The sequence below is a fragment of the Diabrotica virgifera genome, chromosome 7 (assembly GCF_917563875.1).
Source record: "Diabrotica virgifera virgifera chromosome 7, PGI_DIABVI_V3a".
Lineage (NCBI taxonomy): Eukaryota > Metazoa > Arthropoda > Insecta > Coleoptera > Chrysomelidae > Diabrotica > Diabrotica virgifera.
In genome coordinates, this window is record NC_065449.1 from 199,117,020 (window position 1) to 199,140,075 (window position 23,056).

Below are 23,056 nucleotides of genomic sequence, written 5' to 3' on the forward strand. Positions count from 1 at the left end.
TTAATTCGTAAGTGTGTAAACTGTTTCCGATTCATGACACCCAATTCTGTTCAACAGATGGCAGATATGCATCCCGATCGTGTACTCCCCACTAGACCCTTCCAAGTCGTCTCAGTGGACTATGGGGGGTTCTTCTTAATTAAGTCCTCACATTTGAGGAAGGCACCGCTTTACAAAGCATACGTAGCCTATTTCATTTGCATGAGCACTAAATGTGTTCATATCGAACTCGTCACAGGATTAAGCGCAGAAGCCTATATTCTTACTCTGAAAAGGTTTATTGCCAGAAGATCCACGCCCAGTATTATTTGGAGCGACAATGCCACAAATTTCCATGGGGCAAAAAATGAAATGCGCGAATTCTATGATTTTTTCTTAAATCAAAATAATTCGGAACAGATTAAGGAATTCTGTACTCAAAACTCCATAACTTTCAAGATGGGTGTTCCCCGCAACCCCCATCAATTCGGCCTCCATGAGGTAGGAATAAAGAGTGTGAAGTATCACCTCTATCGAATTATAGGAAATTCCCACTTCACCTTTGAAGTGTTTAACACAGTATTATGCCAAATCGAGGCTATTCTAAATTCGAGACCCATCACTAGGATGTCGTCTGACGCCAATGACTTCGCTTTCCTATCTCCAGCTCACTTCTTAGTTCAAAGAAGTTTAACCGCGCCCCCTGAACCAAGTGTTTCAGAGATACCTGAAAATAGGTTGAATCTTTTTCAGCGTATTAGTAAAATTCAACAGCAATTTTGGAAATTGTGGAAAAAAGACTATCTTTGCCTCCTGCAGCAAAGAAATAAATGGACCGACCCTACTGACCCTGTCAAGATCGGGGATTTGGTTCTGTTGAAGGAGGATGGTACTCCTCCACTCTTATGGCCAACTGCCAGGGTAATAGATGTATTGCCTGGTAAGGATGGTCTAGTTCGTACTGTCAAGATTCACACTACTCACGGTGATTTTCTTCGTGGTATTACGAAAATCGCTGTGATTCCCCTGGAAGATTAAAATCTATCCCTAGGGGGAAAACTTATCGTTTTCCTCCATTTTATCGTTGTTACCCCTTGTGTATATAAACTCTAATTTCTTCAAACATTTCTTATCGTTGTGCACATCTTTGCCAATCCCCTCTCTTCGAGGTGATATAGGCCATCTCTCTCGCCTGTCGCCCCCGGCAATATGTACAATAAGTATATTATACACGGCTCACTAAAATAATTAGTTACGCCCCTGTACTACTGATTACTTAAAATTCAAGTAGTATTTATGTAACCTTTCTGGAAACTCCAGGTTATTGTTGAGACTCGCATTTGAACCCCTCGCCGGGGCAGATCGTCAAAAGCTTCCTAACGAGAATCATCTCTAATCTATCGACGCTCCCGCTATTCGTAAAAAGGCCGCATTTTACCGGCTTTTTTTGCTATCGTTTTATACCGCTCAGATAATTCAATCTGCTCAGTATTATCGACGATGATTTATTTAGCGTATTAGTGAGTGCCTTACAAATGAACCAAATGGATTATGGAATTCAATCAGAGCTCTGATGTGACACGTCATCAAGGAATAAAACTGTAAGTACTCTACATGTATGTGAACATAACTTATTAGTCGTGATACTGTATGCATTTTGAACCATATACCTCTCGTAGCAAATATTCTTTGTGCCATTTATGCAGATAATACTTTAAATTACATATGAAAAATCGTTATCTACTCTTAACCAGCTTACCTATGGGAATATACTCTATAACCGTACAATAAGTATAGGTTACTATTGTTAAGGATACTTTACGTATTGCCTAAACAACACCCACCATAGGAAAATATAGTCTGCATGAAACAACGAATGAAAATGGTCACCTCTTAATAGATTTTGCAAAAGAAAAAAACATGATCGTTATGAGCACGTACTTTCAACACAAAAGAATATATCAAGGAACATGGAGATCACCAGATGGAAAAACCATAAATCAAATAGATCATGTGCTCATCGAAAAAGACATGGAAAAATGTATAAAGAACATAAGAACATATAGAGGACCGGATGCAGACACAGATCACTTTATAGTCGGAATACAACTTAAACAGGTTATACCAGTTCTTAGAAATCAACAGAAAAAAAGGTACAAAGTAACTAAACCTATTAGACTACTGTCAGAAGAAGAACAAAGTAAATATGAAAGACTAGTCACTAGAGAACTGGAAAATATTGCAGAAAATGAAAACATCGAACAAAAATGGACGCAAATAAAAGTATGTATGACCAAAGCAGCGCAAGTCAGTAATAGAAATATAAAAGATGGATTCAAAGAATGGTTTGATGAAGAATGTAAAATAGAACTGGATGAAAGAAATAAGTTAAGACTCAAAATGATGCAAGTGAAAACACCAGAGATGGAGATACAATACAACGAACAAAGAAAACGAACTAAAAGAATCATAAGAGTAAAGAAAAGAAAGTACAACGAAGATAAATTGAAATGCATAGAAGAAAACTATAAAAATGGAGAAGTCAGGAACTTATATCAAGGAGTAAAAAATGAGAAAAAGGGGTTCCAAAGAAAACCTGTACACTACAAAAGCAAAAATGGAAGGAATTTAGTAAGCGACGAAGAAATACTGAGCAGATGGAGAGAATACTTCGAAGAGCTTCTAAATGAAATTCCCACAACAGAATATGCAGAAGAAGAAGAAGAAGGACCGAATGAAAATATTGATCAAGAAGAAATGCAGGAAAGACCGCCTAATGAAAAAGAAATAAAAGAAATAATAGAAAAACTAAAGAAAAACAAGAGCCCAGGTAAGGATGAAATAACAGCTGAAATGTTTAAATATGGAGGACCAGTACTAATTAAGCATTTGGAAAAGCTGATAAAAGAAATATGGGAACAAGAACACATACCAAAAGAATGGACTGAAGCCACACTGTGTCCAATTCACAAAAAAGGCGACAAAAGTTTATGCCATAATTACAGGGGAGTAGCCCTACTAAACGTTGCATATAAAATACTTGCAGTACATATAAAAGACAAGATAACACAAAAGATAGATAATGACATAGGAGAATATCAATGTGGATTCAGAAGAGGACGCAGCACGGTGGATCAAATTTTCCTGCTGCGTGAGATACAAGCGGAAAGCTACGAATACGGAAAATCTACAATGGCCCTATTCATTGACTTTAAACAAGCTTTTGACAGAGTTAAGCGAAAAGAAATATACAAAGCACTATGTGAAATTGGAATTAGTAAAAAATTAATAAAGATGGTAAAAGTTACACTCAGAGAAACAGAGAACAGGGTTAAAATAAATGGAAAGGAAACAGATAAGTTTAGGGTCGGTGAAGGGGTACGACAAGGAGACCCACTGTCATCACTGTTGTTTAGTATCCTTCTTGAAATAGTCATCAGAGAAGCCGAAATTAACAGGACAGGACTTGTATACCAACGAAAACACCAATGCTTGGCATTCGCTGATGACATAGTAATGATAGCCAGAAGCAAACAAGAATTACAAGAAATACTAAAAAGACTAGAGGCGATAGGAAGAAAGAAAGGGATATACATAAACGAAGAAAAGACTAAATATATGGAATGGACAAAACGAGAATACACACAAGGACAATACCTGACAATAAACACAGAGGCAAAAATATATAAATTCGAGGAAGTAGAGAGATTCCAATATCTAGGAGCGACATTCACTAGGAGACCAAATATAAAAGAAGAAATCCAAGCGAGAATTATGGCTGGTAATCGTTGTATCTTTGCTCTAAACAACTTATTGAGAAATAAGAACATATCTAGAGGGGCTAAGATAAGAATATACAAGACAGTGATAAGACCTATAGTCTTGTATGCCAGTGAAACATGGACGATGAACAAATCCGAGCAAGTCATGCTTAAAGTATGGGAAAGAAAAGTCCTAAGAAAAATATTTGGCGGAAAGATATGGAATGGAATGTGGATAAGAAGACCAAATGTGGAATTGGAGAGGATGTATGGTGAACCAAACATAGTAGGGATCGTAAAATCACAAAGACTGAGATGGTTGGGACATATCCAAAGGATGCCAAACACGAGACTTCCCAAAAAAATACTAACGGGAGGAATAGGAGGAAAGAAGAAGAAAGGTAGACCGAAAACCAGATGGAAGAAAGATGTTGAAAAAGACATAGAAGAACTGAAAATCACAAATTGGAAAAATAAAGCAGCAAATAGGAGAGATTGGAAAGGAATAGTAAACCAAGCCATGGGCCTTCTAGGCCTGGAGAGCTAAACTATATATATGTATTATAATATATTATAATGTCATATTACAAGGTATTTTACTTTCCCGCACGGCGTGCGGGAAAGCGCAACTTTCGGAAACGAAATGCGTGCGTGAAAGCGTGGCTCTTTTAGCACGGCCGTAGAAAATAGTTATTTTCCTAACAAGTGCAGAAAGTCATTCTTTTCCGCACGCGACTGCAGTTTGCCGAACGACGCGAAGCGGGAGTTCGGCAAGCAGTCGAGTGCGGAAAAGAGACTTTCTGCAAGAGTTAGGAACAATATTTTTTCTAAGAGTCTTTAAAAAATTACCAAATCTTAATCAATTAATTTAATTAATATGAAAATACATACACAAATTAATTCTTTGACAAGGTTGTCAAAACCAAACTTTCAATATATGTAATTAGTTAGCATGACGACGATCTTGGTTTCCATGACGATGATTCAAAACGACTGTTATTGTCTACCGATTTGACTTTCGAATATTATGTCAAAATAATTTTATTTCATCGAATTGTCGCGTTAATTTCATTAAAACAGGAACACAATAAGATATATTTGAAATAAATTAGTATATATCTAAATATTAGTTTATTGCATGTATTATAATTACTTTAAGGCCATATTAACATATCTAAATTAACACGCGTGCGGAAAAGTAAAAACCGCGTGCGGAAAAGTAACACGCGTGCGGAAACGTGAAACTTTCTAAACTAAAATGCGTGCGCGAAAGTAGACATTTTTGCACGCTCGTAGAAAAATTAATTTTAATTTTCCTGCTTTTAGGACATCGCAAATGATATAAATAATAATGTGTTTTTAAATGTGCATGTTGTAACTAATGACGCAGTGTGGTGCGTTATCAAAAATATTTTTCTTGTGATTATAGAACATGGTCAGATTGTGGTAAATAATATTATGAAACTTACATTTTCAATGTAATAATATAGGAAGAAAAGTAGTCTGTAGGTAGATAAAAAATAATGTTTCTAAATATAATAATATCAGAACCAAAGAGATAAATAAAGATATACAGTCGAACCCGCTTATTAAATGAATGTTAAAAGAATATCCCGCTTTAAGGAATAGAAATTTGAGGTGCCGAAACGTTTCTGCTAGCCACCAAAGATCGTTTATTAGAATATCCCGGTTATAGGAATACTTTTGTTCGGCACGAAGGCTATTCCAATAAGAGGGTTGGACTGTATTAGTGGGTACACGACAATTAGACCGAAATCTTTAGACCGAAAGGAGTAGACCGAACTCATTGGACCGAAAAGCACTTTACCGAAACCTCACTAGACCGAAATGGTACATAAATTAAAAAAGATTGCAGTAAATTATGGTAAGATTTTGTATTTTGTCTTTGTGTTTATTGTATTTTTTGTATTATTTTATATACACTGTGTAAATTTGCACAGTCTGATATGGTAGGGGAGCCCAAGCGGGGATTTTTGCAGTTACTCGAGCGCGTCAGATTATCATATGGAGAGAAACCTGGTATCCTGCAGATGTACCTCTACCATATATTGGCTCTTAACACAGGGGAGTTCGTTAAGGGGGGCCCGAAAAAAAAATCTATCCTTAAAAAAGCTCGAAATTGTCAGATTAAGATAAGGTAAGTTAAGTACATGCAAAAGAGTGTATATTTCAAAAATCTGACGATATAAGCCGGGCGTAAGGAAATGGGTGAGTCCCAAAGTTTCACAAGAAAAAAGCGAATATTTCGCGAAATGAATGACAGATCGAAAAACTAAAAAATATGCGCTCAATATTTTTTAAAAATCTATCGAATGATACCAAACACGACTTCCCACGGAGAGGGGTGGGGGGTAAATTTAATATTTTAAATACGAATCCCGCGATATTTCGCGAAATGAACATCAGATCGAAAAACTGTAAAATACACTTATTTATTATTTTTAAAAAATCTATCGAATGGCACCAAACACGACCCCCTACGGAGGTGGGGTGGAGGGTTACTTTAAAATCTTAAATAGGAGCCCCTATTTTTTATTGCAGATTTGGATTCCTCACGAAAAAATAAGTAACTTTTATTGGAAACATTTTTTCGAATTATGCATAAATGGCGTTATAATCGGAAAAAACGATTGTTGGAAATGGAAAATTAAATTTAAAAATGTCAAGCGCTCACTAAAATGGAAAATTTTACTTAACTTTTTTTGGTTTTAGGACCTACTCTTCACAACCCACTAGGTCTCAAAGCGCTCGAGTGACTGCACATTTAGCATACTTTGCTCCCCTACCAATAATATGAAATAATTTTCATCCGTTAAACAAATTAGTGAAGGTAAACTATTTTTAGTATGTAATTGTTAATATTTAATTTTTAGTATTGTATTTAATTTTTATCATTAGTGTTGTACATAATAAATAAAAAATAAACCAAAAACAAATAAAAACAAAAAACAGCAAAAAACAACCTCTAAACTCGCCAGTACTTTGTGCTGCCAGTCAGCCTGGATAAAGGGTGAAGGGAGGTTGATGTTATCCCTTGCTCAGATTACAATATTATTTGAGTACCCTGTATTATGTACCTAATGCTTTTCGGTTTCCTGCTTTTCGGTCTCCTACTGTTCGGTCTATTGAGATTTCGGTAAAGTGCTATTCGGTCTACTGCTTTCGGCCTCTTTACAGTAAACCGTTTTAGTGATAGAGGCTAAAAAACTGGTCTAACGGTCAATGAAGAGAGGAAACCAAATATAGGTGCACTAACAGACAAAAGAGACAAGAGACCAGACAAAATATAGCAAAATGTAACAATAGACCCATATTATATGGGTCTAAGAGCTATAATAGCTTTGAAAGAGTAGAGTTTTAAATATCTCGGAAAGACAATCCCCGCAGATAACGATATTACGGAAGACATAAAAGGGAGAATTTAGGCAGTAAGCAGATGTATGAACAACCTCCACAACACTACTAAATCTAAGAGCCTAACATGAACATCAAAAATCAGGAATATAAAACGGTGCTTAGACCGGTGCTAATGTATGGGCGCGAAACGTGGACGCTGACAAAAGTAATGGAAAGAAAACTGATGTTTTGAGATAAACGTCCTCAGAAGAATCTTTGTCAAACAGATGTATAGGGCTAGCGACGCGCGACGTAGTCCAAGAGATTAAATCACAATGTCTAAGATGTGCTGGCCATCTCCATAGACTCCCTAATAACTGCCTTACCAGCTTAATCTGGGAGGAAGCCCGACAGAGAGAAAGACGTCCACGAATGCAATTGAGGTGTCTAGATGCAAAACCGGACATTTCCACTTTTTGGTCAAAATTAGTTGAAAACACCTCTGGAATCTGTGATTAGAGATCTATTTATTAACAATTTGATAAAGAGCAAAATTGGACAGTTCCTAGTAGTAATTCAGTGTAAAAGAATTGGTTCAGATGCAAAGGTGGACTTTTCCTCTATTTTGAGATAGGGAACAGTAAATTTGTATATTGTTTTTTAAGTTTACTCAGAATGACATAAAGTGGAAATGTCCGGTTTTGAATCTAGACCCCTCAATTGAGAGATAACATATGGCCAGATTTAATAACAATGGCTCCCACCCACTGACTCAACTATCATGAACGACGTTCGAGATGGAATTGAGTTGTGCAGTGAGCCCAGGTTGTAGTACTATGAGAAGAACTATCAAAGACACAGATATTGTCAAAAAACGGGAGAAACCTGGTGGCTACCTTTGAACGAACATTCTGAGATACATCTACATATAAAGGCGTTGATGGAAGAATGTTTGGCACAGACGACATACACCAACTCCTTTAAACTCTACACAACTTATAATGAACCAAGCATGGATCATTTAGAACGGATGCGGGAAAGAGAAATACACAAGAATCTAACTAAACAGATCCCAATAGGAAAAAGACCAAAGGGAGACGCAGATTCAGATATACAGAACAAGGCCTGAAGAGCCTGAAGATCCTGTTTAATATCCTAAACTCGAAAAATAAGGCACATAAGAGGTTGGAATGTAGGAACAGCTCATGGTAGGCCAAACCCATAAATATTTTCGAGCCCACGATGATGATATACACTGGGTTGTAGTGGATTATCTATTAAACAAAACAAAACACAATTTTCAAAAAAAATAACCTACACCTCTCAGCCAAATTAAATTGTAGGTATTTTTTTACAAAATATAAAATTTGATGACACAAGTATTAAGTATAATACAGGCCCTACTTACAACACAACAAGCTCACTAGTTCTTTAGAAGGCTGTTAGAACGACTATAATGACGTATACTAAAAGCGTATCTTCCTTTATATCAGTATTTAACGAGAATTTTGTAAACCGGAACATTAAATGTTTATAAATATTAAAAAAGCTAAACGTTATGCCAATTAAGATCTAAACAATAACTAAAAAAAAAGAATTAAAAAACATTCAATTCATTAACAGATGATGAAAAAATAATAATAATGGAGGAATCGTAGTTGACTGCGAAGTGCGAACTATTTTTTTGTTTTCGTAGATTTGCCAACGAGATGTTCTTCTAAAGGTGTAGTCAAGATTGTGAACGATTGGTAAGATAACTTTAGCAAATTATTATTGTTGATCTTAGTATTAATTGGTACCCAATTTTTTTGGATAATAAATATTTGTAAATTTACGGTTATCATGAGTTGTGTGTAAGTATTCCTGTCAATATTCCATTTCAGTAGCTTCTAGCATATGTTTGTTGTTTTGTTATTGTTTTGAATTTTCATACCTCTAAGGTTACCGTGATTACACTTCTGATTATAGTCATGTAGATTTTGTCTTATTATTTCTATTGATATTTCTATCCCATCTTCTTCTTTTTCTTCCTAGTTGGTAGGGTGTTTTCAAGCTTCCTGATTTCGTGAAGTCTCTTGTACTGTCAGTTCCCATTTGTCTCAATCTTCCGATATTTTTATTGATTGGGCAAGAGTCTGGCCAGTGAGTTTCTTATCTCACATAATAAGATCTGTATATCTGGTTGGCGATCTTCTGCGACTTCTCTTCCCATGAACCTTGCCCTTCACTGTAAATCTTTTCAAACCATTTCTTCTAATACAAATATGGCCGAAGAACTTGGCAATATTTTCAACTAACATGGTACGTAGTCTCTTCTTTATTTGGATCTGTTGGAGGATTGATAAATTAGTTCTTTTCTTAGTCCAAGACACTCTTAGCTTAGCATTCGACATTAGTAGTGTATCTCAAAGGCATCGATTTTTTTATCTCTTTGTGTTAATGCGTAACATTCCGATGCGTATAGTATAGGAATATAGGGAATACTAGGCTTTTAATAATTATTCGTACTTTCGTGTTAAGCGTTATACGATAACTTTTCCAAATCTTTGTAAGTTTTGTCACGGCTTTCTTGGTCACTGCAATTCTTCTAATTTTTTCACTGCATCCCCCTTGATTGGTTATTAAGGAAATCAGATAAGTGTACGCTTTTACGTTATAGATTTTCTACATAGTTAAATTATTTGTTTTTTAATGTGGAGAACGACTTTTCTTAAGATGCATCGATGAGGGAGGTATCATTAGTGTCCCGAAGGTTATTTTGGTACCACTGTAGTACCTAATTCCTCCTTGCCAGTTCTCTATAATCCACTCGCCGTATATGTTGAAGACACTCTAGAAGAGACTCTAGATTCTTTTTTTTCTTTCTTTCTTTAAAAACCAGTTCTAATCTTCTTTGCTCGCAATCTTATTCCAACTACCTTTAAACGTATTAACCTTCTTCAAATTAATGTTAGATCAAATTATTACAGTAAAGACTTAACAATCAAAAGCTTTTTAAATGAGACTGATACATTTTCTTTCTTTTCTTCCATATTTTTTTAATTTTAAAATATTTGCTCCCATCAAGTTTTACACTATATTTTATTAGTAATAATGTATTTTATTACATTAAAAATGACATTAATCAAGTAAAAAATACGGTTTATGAACTACTCTTTTAATAAAAAATAAATTAAAAGAATATATAGCCGAGCAATAAAGTATTACATGAATTTAATGGACGTTTGTAAGGCTAATCTTGCTACCGCATAAACTATTTTGATTACTATTATTTAAGGTTGTTTGTATAATTATTGCGGGAATTCTTTAACCAACAGCATAACAAAAGGTACTAGTAAAAATAATGGTATAACAGAAGACAGAGAGTAATCAACAACGTAAAATATACAGGAAACTTTGTTATATATGATTGTAAATAACTTTTATACTTAACTTGTACGAATTTTGTAGGCATATTTTTTTGGATTCTAATACATATTGTTATTTTATTATAGTTTTCGTACTGTTATTAGTAAGTATATAATATTTTTTTTATTTCAGGTGAAAAGTATTTCGGTAATATTTTCTTTAGTACCTTTGGAAATTTTTGATTAAAAATGCACTGATTACAGCAAAATGTAAGAAAAGTGCAATTAGGAGTAAGGATAACAATAGATAAAATTATAAAGCAATCTGTTTCTTATAAGGACAATGGAGCACACGCCATGGAGACACGAGACACATCACTTGATCAAACTGTCCCAAACATAAGTAAACAAATAAAAAGTATGTGAAGAAAGAAAGTTATTTAACGATATTCCAAAAAAGTATAGAAATAAATGTGATAATAAATCGGGTACTACATCCAAAAGATGGTTTAGTAGAAGTACAGAATATGGAAAGGACCTAAAAATCACCAAAAACGAAGTAGAACAAGCTTCAGATGTGAACGGTCAACAATGCACCATAGATCTTTTAACAAAATACCTTAATAAAAAAACAGACATCGTGCCTTTAAAAAACTGTTCAAGATCACTAAAAACTACCAATATTGACATTGTAAATAATTTTTTGAAAATAAGTATGGAAAGAAAATTCTACGTGTATTTTTCACACCCTGAAGTAAAAATGCAACAAATAAATCAAGAACTGACAGATCCACAGGAATCTACCTTATCCTGAAATCACTATAAACATACATAGGTACATGCTTATTTCTTATTTATTACCGATACATCCTGAAATTTATTTGCAAAACATAATATGAAGAAGAGACTGATGAATACAATTTCGTATTAATTTTTCTGATACTTGAAATAACTTGGCACTCAAAAACACTCAAAAAATATGTGTGATCTAATCTAAATAAAAAAGTTTTATGACGTTTGTTCCTGATAAAAAATTATAGGTGCGTTGGGAAAAGATTTATATTCGCTTAGTTGCATCACTTGTTTTGATAACATAAATCTTACCTATTATAGTTCAGGCAGTATATGTCTAAAAGTAGATCATAATGGGCATGTTCCATAGGAGTGAATTTTTTGCTGGACTTAGTTCAGGATGTATCTTGTATCAATAATCAATATGCGCAATTTTTTATTTTAGAAAATTTTAACGTTTACGCTTATACTTTCAACTCTTATTCAGAAATATTGCTTATACAAAAAAATGTACGAAGTAAAAGTTTTGTTTTTCAATTTTACATAATATTTGACTACCTAGAAATTGAAAATTTAATGTTTATCGTTTAAAAAATAGCAATATGTAATTAGAAAAAGTGCAAAATGGCGCTTTTTCCTTTAAATGTTTTCGACTCATTGAAAAAACTTACAGCCTTCATATTCTAAAATATACCTTTAATATGACTGAAACGTGTGCTAAAATTCGTTAGGATCGCAATAGGATCGTTTTTGCATAACTTTGCAATCCAAGGTTCTTCTTCTTGTAGTTTCATGGCCTCCACCTCTTAGGTACTTGGCCAGTCCTCGTATTTAGACTAACTGGAAGGGAATCCTCTTTTCAAAGGGTCTGGATTTTTCCATATTCCCTTCTTTAAATTCATTGTGATATGATTTTCAAATAACTAAGTATTTTTATTTTATATTTTAATTTGAAATATTGTTAAAAATTGATTGATCTTTCTTAAGGTTTGGTCATTAATATTATGTAGGAGATTTTGTATTGAAATGGGGGTTGGACTTCCTATATTAACAAGTTCCTGATACAGGTCAAATTGATTTGTTTTGTTAATTGGGCTTGTTAATTAATTTTGTTAATTAATTGATTTTTTTTTAATAGTGGGCCTGTCTTTATATAAAAAATCGACTATTTAAAGTGCTTATTTTCAGCCGAGCATTATTTTGCAAATTTTTTGCGAACCCTTGATTTTAAAATGATTATGCAAAACCTATTAAGGAGATCCTACCGCAATTTACCATTTTAGTCGTATTTAAGAGGATGGGTACGTATTTTCGGCTGCAATGCTATTCAAATGGGGATTCATTTTTTTCGAATCCTGAGAAAACTAATAAGTATTTTTGAAAAATTTAAACGCAGAATGAAAAATTACGTTATTAACGAGGGCGGAAAGTCCCTGAGAACTTCTATAATGTTTATTTTAATAAGTTACAGGGGTGAAAAACTAAGAGAAAATTTAGTGTTATTTTTAATTTCAAATATCTCATTCAAAATAAACTTTTTATTTATTCTAAGGGACTTTCGGCCCTCGGTAATAATTGAGTCTTTCATTCTGCGTTTAGATTTTTCAAAAATATTTTTGGTTTTTTCAGGATTCGAAAAAAATGAACACAATGTCCGTGGTACTATTTTCCAAATCTATCTTTGTCATACAACGCACTCAGTCGAATAGAATATTGTCAGTCAGACACTGACAATCAGTGACAATTTTAAATATTTGACATGAATCGGGAATATTTTGAGTTGTTGATTAAATAATATTGATATATAGTGTATTTGATAAATAATTGATTTAAGACGTGAACTTTATAAAAAGTTATTTATTGTGTATTATTCATGGAAGACAGAAGCAGATAATACATCAAGATATATTCTGTGATCCAAGTATTTTGTTGTTAAAGATGTTCAAAATTGTAAGCGTTCCATAGTAACAATATATTATTAAAAAATCAGTTGAACACTTTTCCTCTTTTCTCGATTGAGTATTAGTTTTTGTTGTAGGTACATATAAATTATTACAATCACTGAATACATAGTTAGTGAAAAAATTATCACATTTATTAACTGAATTAATAATTTGCAATTATACAAAAAATAACAGTTATCCAAGAACATTCAAAAGCCATCTCTTTAAGTTAGTTATGACATTATCAAGTAGAATGACATTCTAGTAATATTTACATATCCATACCAGTGTGAATTTTACTACACGTAATTTGCCATGTAAAGACAGAAAAGGTAGGGATAGCCGTAAAATATTTGCGAATTATGTACCCATGACCTTAAGGAGTCTAATAAATTTAAAGGAAAAATTTCCATCTTTTATATTTTTCCCAAATTAATGCAATTTTTTAAACAATAAACATTAAATTTTCAATTTCTAGCTAAAATATTATGTAAAATTTCAACTTCAAATAGGTATTATGTAATTGAAAAACAAAATTTTTTCCTTTACAATTTTTTTGTAGCACCAATATTTCTTGATAGTCCTGTCGCCAGGGGGGGTACAACGGCCTCCTTAATTCAGATGGACTTACCCAAGTTTTTTTTATATATTTTGACCCGCAGAATACGAATTTTTTGGGTAACAGTTGATCCGGATGTCGATAAGATTGTTATAGACAAAGAACTTGAGGAATTACATAACAGCAATTTCTCGCAAAACAAAACATCTTTTTGAATTTTTTGGGTCATTTTAAGCAAAAAATATTCCTACAAGTTTTTTCGTAGAATGCATAGTTTTCGAGATAACCGCGGTTGAACTTTCAAAAAATCGAAAAATTCTAATTTTTGAACCCGAATAACTTTTGATTAAAAAATAAAGTAGCAATTCTGCTTACCGCATTTGAAAGTTTAAGTCAAATTATATCGGTTTTGATTATTTGCATTGCTAAAAATTTATTACTTTATTGTTAAACAAAGCTATAAACACCTAGTATGTGACTGATGTTTTCTATGATTTCTCATTTAAAATCGAACGAGTAGGTAGAGTAGCTACAAGTGCAAGCGAGGCATTTTCTACGTAGCATGCGTTAAAACGCATGTATTAGTCACGGGAAACACTATGTGTTTATAGATTAGTTTAACAATAAAAAAATTAATTTTTAGCAATGAAAATAATCAAAACCGATATAACTTGACTTAAACTTTCAAATGCGGTTAGCAGAATTGCTACTTTATTTTTTAATCAAAAGTTATTCGGGTTCAAAAATTGCAATTTTTCGATTTTTTGAAAGTTCAACCGCGGTTATCTCGAAAACTATGCATTCTACGAAAAAACTTGTAGGAATATTTTTTGCTTAAAATGACCCAAAAAATACAAAAAGATGTTTTGTTTTGCGAGAAATCGCTGTTATGTAATTCCTCAAGTTCTTTGTCTATAACAATCTTATCGACATCCGGATCAACTGTTACCCAAAAAATTCGTATTCTACGGGTCAAAATATATAAAAAAACTTGGGTAAGTCCATCTGAATTAAGGAGGCCGTTGTACCCCCCCTGGCGACAGGACTATGAGTTATAAGCAAAATAAATGGGAACACAAAGGTAAAATTTTGGATTTTTTTTTCAGATTTTGGGATAAACAAATTAAATAACTTTTAAACTATTTGACCAATTGCTTTGAAATTTAGGGTATGATTTAAGCACCAGAAGTCTCAGCATTCCTTGTAATAAGAAGTTAATTTTTACATAACTTATGAATATTTATAAAAACTCAAAATGTATGATTTATTTTGCAATTTTCTAAGCAACCAATAAGAATAGACATATTCAGAGAACGCCATATTGAAATTTTTTATACGATTTATGAGCGTCTTAGTCTCAAATTTTTTTAAATTGCTTAACTTTTTGGTAATAGACGAAAAAGCGAAAATTTACCTTTTTTTGATCTTCATTTGTTTATAACTATGTAAATCATCAAAATCGGCTGCAGGAAACATATAGGTTATTATTATAGATGTCTATACTAGTCAAAAAAATTGGTTTCGGCCTGGAGGGGGTTGTGTCACCAACAGGATAATTTTTTTCCTTATTTCTCTGAACTATAATAGTCTACACACGGGAATTATAAGAGGAATGAATTCTGCAGATAAGAGAGAAGGAATAAGCAAAACAAATGAATTTTCTACAGTTGTAAAGTTGAAAAAACTGCATATATGTATAATATTAAGAAATATCTTCAGAGAATGTTCCAAGAATGAAACAAATATTAAACAAAAATTAATTAAAAATTAAATGCGATATAATATTGTATCCTTCTAGTCCAACACTGACTAGCGGTTTTTCACTGAGTAAGATTCGTAATTATCGACCCAAACATGAATTAAATTGAAATACAGTTATACATTATAAATCTCAAATAACTATTTTGTAGATGAAGCTTATAGATAAAGGAAGTTATAGTAATACGAATACGTCAAATCCTATTTTGCAGTGAGTCATGATCGGCTGATTTCATTGAACTTTTCGATGAGAAAAATACCCAGAGTTTTATTATGCTACACGCTGATATTATTATGTAAACGCTGATATCGTATCGTATGACATTCGCACATGTGTTGAATGATGCAAATAAGATTTTATTTTATAGTTTGTATATTTTTTAATTAACAACAAATTTGAAAGAAATAAAATTTTATTTTATAGACAAACAAATAAAGATGTTTATACCCACTAGTCAAGGATGATTTTTTGCTAAAATGCCGATAGTGTATTGGTAGAAACGAATAGAAAAAAATTTTCTTTTGAACGTCAGTTTAATTAAATGGTTGTAAATTTCCACGAGGCCATTTGGCCTGATAGACCTTTTCGACAGCGGTCTGAAAGATACTTCGTAGAACCGCGGAATTATTAGTCTAATTTCTGATATTAAGGACGACCTGCTTACCTAATGGATAAAAATTATTTGATAGATAATTTAGTATGTTAACAATTTTATGAAAAACAAGAGTTGCTCGATATAATTTTGTCAAAACTAATTTAGTATAATTAATTAATAAAATGACTTTTTCTTATAAATTCTACGAACATTTTTTTCGGCCCGGGCAGATATTATTTTAGATTTTTTGGATTATTCTAAACAAAAATGGTTTTGTGTAATTATTGTTCTCTAAGTTAATCGTTTTTGAGTTATAAACAATTTAAAACTAAAAAAAAAACGAAAAATTCCGAGTTTCAAGTCCCCAATACATATTTAAGTTAAAAATATCATTCTTGATACGAAGTACTAAATTCAAGTTGAAACTTTATTCTATCAGTTCTTGATAAGTTGTTTGGGCTTATTTAATTATAAAACATTGTTTTTTTAGTTTTAATGGAGCCCGATCGCCCATCTTCGCATAAGAAACTTTCCTTATTAGGAATTAAAAAAATATGTTTTAGAATAAAACATGGCAAACATTATTATCGGGACTTAAAAATCAGCGTTTGAACTTGAATTTTGGTAATTACCTGATGATTACAAAAGTAATATTTTTTACTTGTGTTTTAGAGCCTTGTAAATCGTCATTAAAATAATTGTTTATAACTCGAAAACGATCAACTTTAATAGAAAAATTACAAAAGACCTTTTTTTGTTTTGAATGATCCGAAAAATCTAATATAATATCTGCCCAGGCCGAAATAGTTATTAAAGTACCAAGGGTATTATAAGGATAATAACGCTTGAGGTCAATGGTTTATAGACCGAGGGCTTTCGGCCCGAGGTATATACGTTGACCGAAAGCATTATTATAATACCCATGGTGCCTTCAACGTTTAATGTCCGACTACATTATTTTTATCTACAGCGTGTCTACTTGAGTTGGAAACATATGGGAAACTTTTTTATTATTAATTTTACGAAAAAAAGTTATTCTTTATAAAAAGTTCTGCATGCCCCAAAACCAAGATTCAATTATCAGATATCAAATTTTCTCAATATTATACGAGGTATGTCAAAAAATATGAATTTCGGCTAAGGGTAAAGTACCTTTATTTCTCTCAATATCGAAAATTCTTATGATAAAAAGTTGTTTGGAATTAAAAACTAAGATGAAATATGCAATTACATGCTTCTTATTGAAAAAAAAAATATTTTTGTCAAATTTATGGATACCCAACATCGTTTTTAATTATTACAAATATCATAACTCGTTTATTATTCATTTTACGAAAAAAAGTTATTCTTCATAAAAAACTTTGCATGGTCTAAAATCTAAGACACAACCATGATATATCAACTTTTATTAATTTTATACGAGGTGTGTAAAAAAATATGAAATTCGCTCAATATTATAGCACCTTTATATTTCACAGTATTTCAATTAGAAGGATGTAATTGCATATTGACACATAGTTTTTAATTCTAAACAACTTTTTTAATAACCGTTTTCAATATTGTGAAAAATAAAGGTACTTTACTCTTGAGTGAAATTCATATTTTTTGACATAACTCGTATAAAATTAATAAAATGTCATATCTGTTGGTTGAATCTTCGGTCTTAGGACATACAGAGATTTTTATAAAGAATACCTTTTTTTCGTAAAAGTAATAATAAAAGAGTTATCGTATGTGTAATGAATAAAAACGAAGTTAGTATCAATAAATTTGAGAAAAATTTGGAAAATATTTTTTTCCAATTAGAAGCATGTAATTACATATTTGAGCTTAGTTTTTATTTCCAAACAACTTTTCATAATAAGAATTTTCGATATTGAGAGAAATAAAGGTACTTTACCCTTAGCCGAAATTCATATTTTTTGACATACCTCGTATAATATTGAGAAAATTTGATATCTGATAATTGAATCTTAGGTTTTGGGGCATGCAGAACTTTTTATAAAGAATAACTTTTTTTCGTAAAATTAATAATAAAAAAGTTTCCCATATGTTTCCAACTCAAGTAGACACGCTGTATATGCAAAAAATTTGAATGAATTTTGAATTAATTAGTTTTCAAATAAGTACATTTACCAGAAATAGTCGTAACGTAATTGTGGTAACCATAGTTTTACTTAAGAGTTTTATTTGTCAACTTGACAGTATTTAACTCGTTATTTAAATTTAATAGGCCCTAGGGCGTTATTTTTCAATAACACGCCCTTGGGCGTTATATTGTACTTATACACTTCAAAATAATGTCATTATTTTGTCAAATAATAGACCAGTCGGGCATTAAAATTTTAGTAGAATTAATAAAAAAAGTATTTTTTAATTATTAATTAATTATAGGCTGGACAAAATTATATCGGGCACCCATTGTTTTTTTAAAAATTGAACATACCTATCCATTAAATTAAATATCAAATAATTTTTATCCATTAAACAGATCGGTGAAGGCCGTTCTTATATCGAATCCTTCTCGGAATCCTCTAATCTAATATTAATATACTTTACAACTACAAAAATGACACCTGCAAAGATACTTCGCAGAATGTTCGGTGGAATACTAGTGGAGGGAAAATGGAGGAGACGAACTAATGTAAAAGTGTCCCAATTGTATGTGTATGCTAACTCTGCAATAACGAAAGTAGTAAAAAACGTAGACTGGAATGGCTCAGGCTCAGACATCTAGAAAGAATGCAAGGTACCTAATAGACAAGCCAAAAATATTGGTTGGTGAGTACCCGAGGGCAAAAAAGGAAGACCAAGAAAAACATGGAGAGATGTGGCGATGGAAAGAGATGGGAATCAGAGATTGGAAGCTGACAGCTAAGAACAATGGAAATTACCCATCCAGAAATGGGCCTAACAGGCCTATTAACTCCATACATAGGTACATACAGCATACAGTCTATTTCAATAGCTACTTAAGCTTTTGCTTAGCTAAGCCTGTGTCAAAAGTTAAGGAGAAGCTTAAGCTGGGTGCTGGGTGCCGTATTTCCATCATTCTCTTAACTAAACTGATGCTCAGCTGTAAAGTTAATTGGTTTGGTACCTCTGAATACGTCAAAGTGCCAGAGCTAACTGTTCTGTCTGAGGTAAAAACCACTACTGTTGACATTTAATTTTATCTTGATATCTGTATCAATGTTATTTTTACTTCACTTAATTTTGTGTATATGGTACATGTGTTTTTAGTATATTGTCTATATTTTCTCTGGTTATATTTTTATTGTTATTTTGCATAAGCAATAGATCCGTCTTTGTAATTTTGTTTATTGGATATATTCCTTAAAATGTCAAATTGGAATGTAAGTTTATTTTTGTAAAATAATTATACCTACCAAGCATTGTAGAAATAAAAAATTTTCATGTGCCTACACCTTCCAAAAGTAGTAAGAATTTTAATAATCGTTATTACGATTAATAAATTAATAGATTATGATTTAATAATCCAATAATAACGTTATTACTTAAAAGTTGGTTTTCAAAACAACTCTATAATTAATAATCTATAGAAATAACCTCAAAAAACAGAAAACAAATTTTAAGCAAAGGCTTAAACCAACTCCCGCGCGAGCTTAAAATTATTTGGTTTAAGCCTAGGTTTAAGCCTCAAATTGAAGTGGAAATACAGGCATCTAAGCTTAAGCAAAGGCTTAAAGTAAGCTTTGGCTTAAGTGAGGTTGGAAATACCGGCCCTTACCTTTAACTACCCGCGTATCAAGTTAGAACATAACTACACGCGTGGCGTACTTTATACGCCACAAGAAAATACCCTTAAAAACAGCGGATTTGTTTATTTTTTTTGAAAAAATACACTTAGTTGTTTGTTATAAACCTTATTCGGCATCAGTGAATACTTTGAGTTCTTTCTCAGTAAGCCAATTGGGATTTATAACTGGAATCATGAAATAACTAGATTCCATGATAAATAAAATTACTAATAAAAATTTTTTTGAAATGTGATTTTTTACAGGAGAAAAAGTATTGTTTATAAAGACAAATATATTTTGTGCCATAATGACTAAAAAACAATTGAAATATGCACTTATATTACTACTTATATTAATATAACCGTGGCGTATATTGTCCACCACCGGAAACAACAAATAATAAACTGTAAATTATGATCTTCCCAGAACGCCGATTATAACGAAACTAAAACCAAATTGTAAAGCACATTGAGCACATAGGTTAGAGAGATAAACAAGATCAAAAATTAAATTTTTAAATATATTTGCAGTAGAATTCTTATATCTGGCGTACAAAATACGCCAGCGCGTGTAGTTAAAGGTTAAAGATCTAGCTTCTAAGAAAGTCTATTTATTACAGGCTTTCGGAGACACATTTGTTACCAGACTAGATTCTAAAAAGGCATGTTCCAGTTCCATTACATCAGAAAATATAATTAATTGAAATCACGGAAAAAGACAAATAAAGCATTGTTTTTAAGAAAAAATACAAGTAGAACATGAAGATCAGAATGTTGTACAAACGCGCAAGTTTATCACGAATAAAGCCATTTTGACAACTTTATTTCTTGAAAGAGTCTTAGTTTGACAACAGTCTTATCACAACTTGAAAAAATTAGCAGCATTAAATAATTTATTAGGGCTGTAATTTTATTTTTACGCACTATAGACAGTTTTTTCATATTAAAAATGTATCTCTGTTTTTTTTTGTTTTTTATTAGTGTTCTTTCAATTTGGACTATTGTATTCTGGAAAGAAATATTGTCAGTGCTATTTTCCAGTCACAAATATTATCTTTCCTATACCTAATGATGAAAATCTTAAACATGATATTGGAATATTGATTTTAAGAGGTCAAGGCAGACGGAACAGTTAAAGAACAAAAAATGACGCATTTATGAACTTTATTGATGTCTTCAACAAGTGAAAGAAGAATAAAGTGTTTGTTGTTAATTTTTGTACCTGTTAAATTAAAATAATAAAAACGAATTGACGAAATATGTTAGTAAAAAAATGTAGTTTTTTATCAGGCTGGCATATAATTTAAGCAATTATTTGATAATAAATTGTCCTATTGCGTCCGTCCTCCGAAAAAATTTGAAATAAACGAAGTGGGTACAAAATTAGCATTGTAGACTAAACATTTTAGATTATTAAACTAAATTTTAAAATGCCTCCCACATTGTGTAGAAGTCTGAAGTAGGTATTGTGTATTGTAAAAGTAAATACGTTACTATGTAAAATATTTGCCAAGATAACATGTACAGATAACTTTAGAGTATTTATAAATATTTAAAAACGAGCAAGCAGGACTAGCAGGAGATACTTCTAATATAATTAAAATAATGAAATAAAATGTAAAAATTTCTTTGCTAAATTCGAAAAATCTGTACGAGGATCAGTTTGTTAAGAGTATATTGTAGTAGGATTCAAAAATCTAGAAAACTTCCCTTACACAATCCAAAAAGCATCCACCATTTAAAAATTCCGCCCTCGACTTAACCTAATTTCACAAAAATAAACTGATGTCAACTCACTTTAAACTGTCAAAAGTATCCGTAAGATCCTACAGGAACGTTTTTATCACAAAAAACCGGTACACATTTAATAAATATTGTGTATTTTGACAACTATTTTCTTGTGTCCTGGGGTACACACTATTGACTGACCGGCAAAGAAGTGCGCTTGCCATTTATTTGCCAGCGCTAGTGGTTCGTTGTCAGACCATGCGTTTGGACCAATCGTCCGTTCGCGTGAAAGACTCATGCTTTTCGGATGCCGATTTTCGGTCGATGATGGCTGGATGAGGTGGTGCGATGATGCCGATGTTGGGGAAATTTCCTTAGACGGGAGAAAGTGATAGTAGCGAATGCGGTAATGTACTATGAAGGTCGTGAAATATCCAGATTACGTACACGAAGTCGTCTCAATGTGAAGGTCAATGTTGTATACTTCGATTTCTTTAATCAGAGTAAAAATGATGTATGTAGCTTAGATAGGAAGATTGTTTTAAAATTTAAACCATACTGCATGGTGCTGGAATTTTCAAGACATGCATCAGTTAATTATAATTAAAAATGAGGCGTGGGTTCTGCTAATGTCTTATACACACAGTACGTAATTTAATAACATGAGTTTCCTATTTTAAGGCTGAATTTACAAACAATAAAATGTCTGATCTATTAATAATTTCCAAGTAACGTCTATATATAGTATTTTTACTACAAAAACGTTATTACGTAGGTCAAAATTTTTGACGTAAGAGAACTGTCAAAACATTAGAATGTGACTTTTCATTATTGCCGTGTTTATAATAAACATAGCAATAATGAAAAGTCACATTCTAATGTTTTGACAGTTCTCTTACGTCAAAAATTTGGACCTACGTAATAACGTTTTTGTAGTAAAAATACTATACCTACATTATTTGGATTGGAAATGCATACTAGCACAGTTTTATAAGATTATAAAAATCTTTATATAGGACTATTCAACAAGTAGAAGCATTATAAATATCAATCACTCCTTGTCTAATTTTGTACATTTATAAAAATTTAATGAAAAATCCTTTGTAAAAGGTTATACATTTTTTTATTAAAATCCCTTTAAGGGATACATCACAAAACGTTTTCGATTTTTAACAAAATCATCATCAGTGTTGATAACAGGTTAATTGCAACCTGAGCCACCAAAGAAATACCAGAGTGCGAACCCTTTAATTTTAATACATGGTATAAAAATATATTATAATCGCATATTTGCTTAAAATTCCATAGGATGGATAATATTTATAAAGAATTAGGCCGTGGGTTGCAAAGCAAGTAGATGTGTCTGAACATGACGACTGTTAGATGACAACTCGAGTTGCCCTTGCCATCTAACATTCGTCATGTAGAGACACATCTACTTGCTTTGCAACCCACGTGATGGGAGAATCATACAGT

General features: G+C 32.1%; 1 protein-coding gene across 1 annotated transcript in view; it reads right to left on the reverse strand.

Annotated features, from left to right (window-relative positions):
• LOC114339219 (fatty acid synthase) overlaps positions 1-21,903 on the reverse strand; it is a 66,707-nt gene extending 44,804 nt beyond the window's left edge. The window contains exon 1 of the mRNA XM_028289840.2: positions 21,650-21,903. The gene's annotated coding sequence lies outside the window, so the exon portion shown is untranslated. The remainder of the gene's footprint in view (positions 1-21,649) is intronic.
• Positions 21,904-23,056: the final 1,153 nt, after the last annotated feature.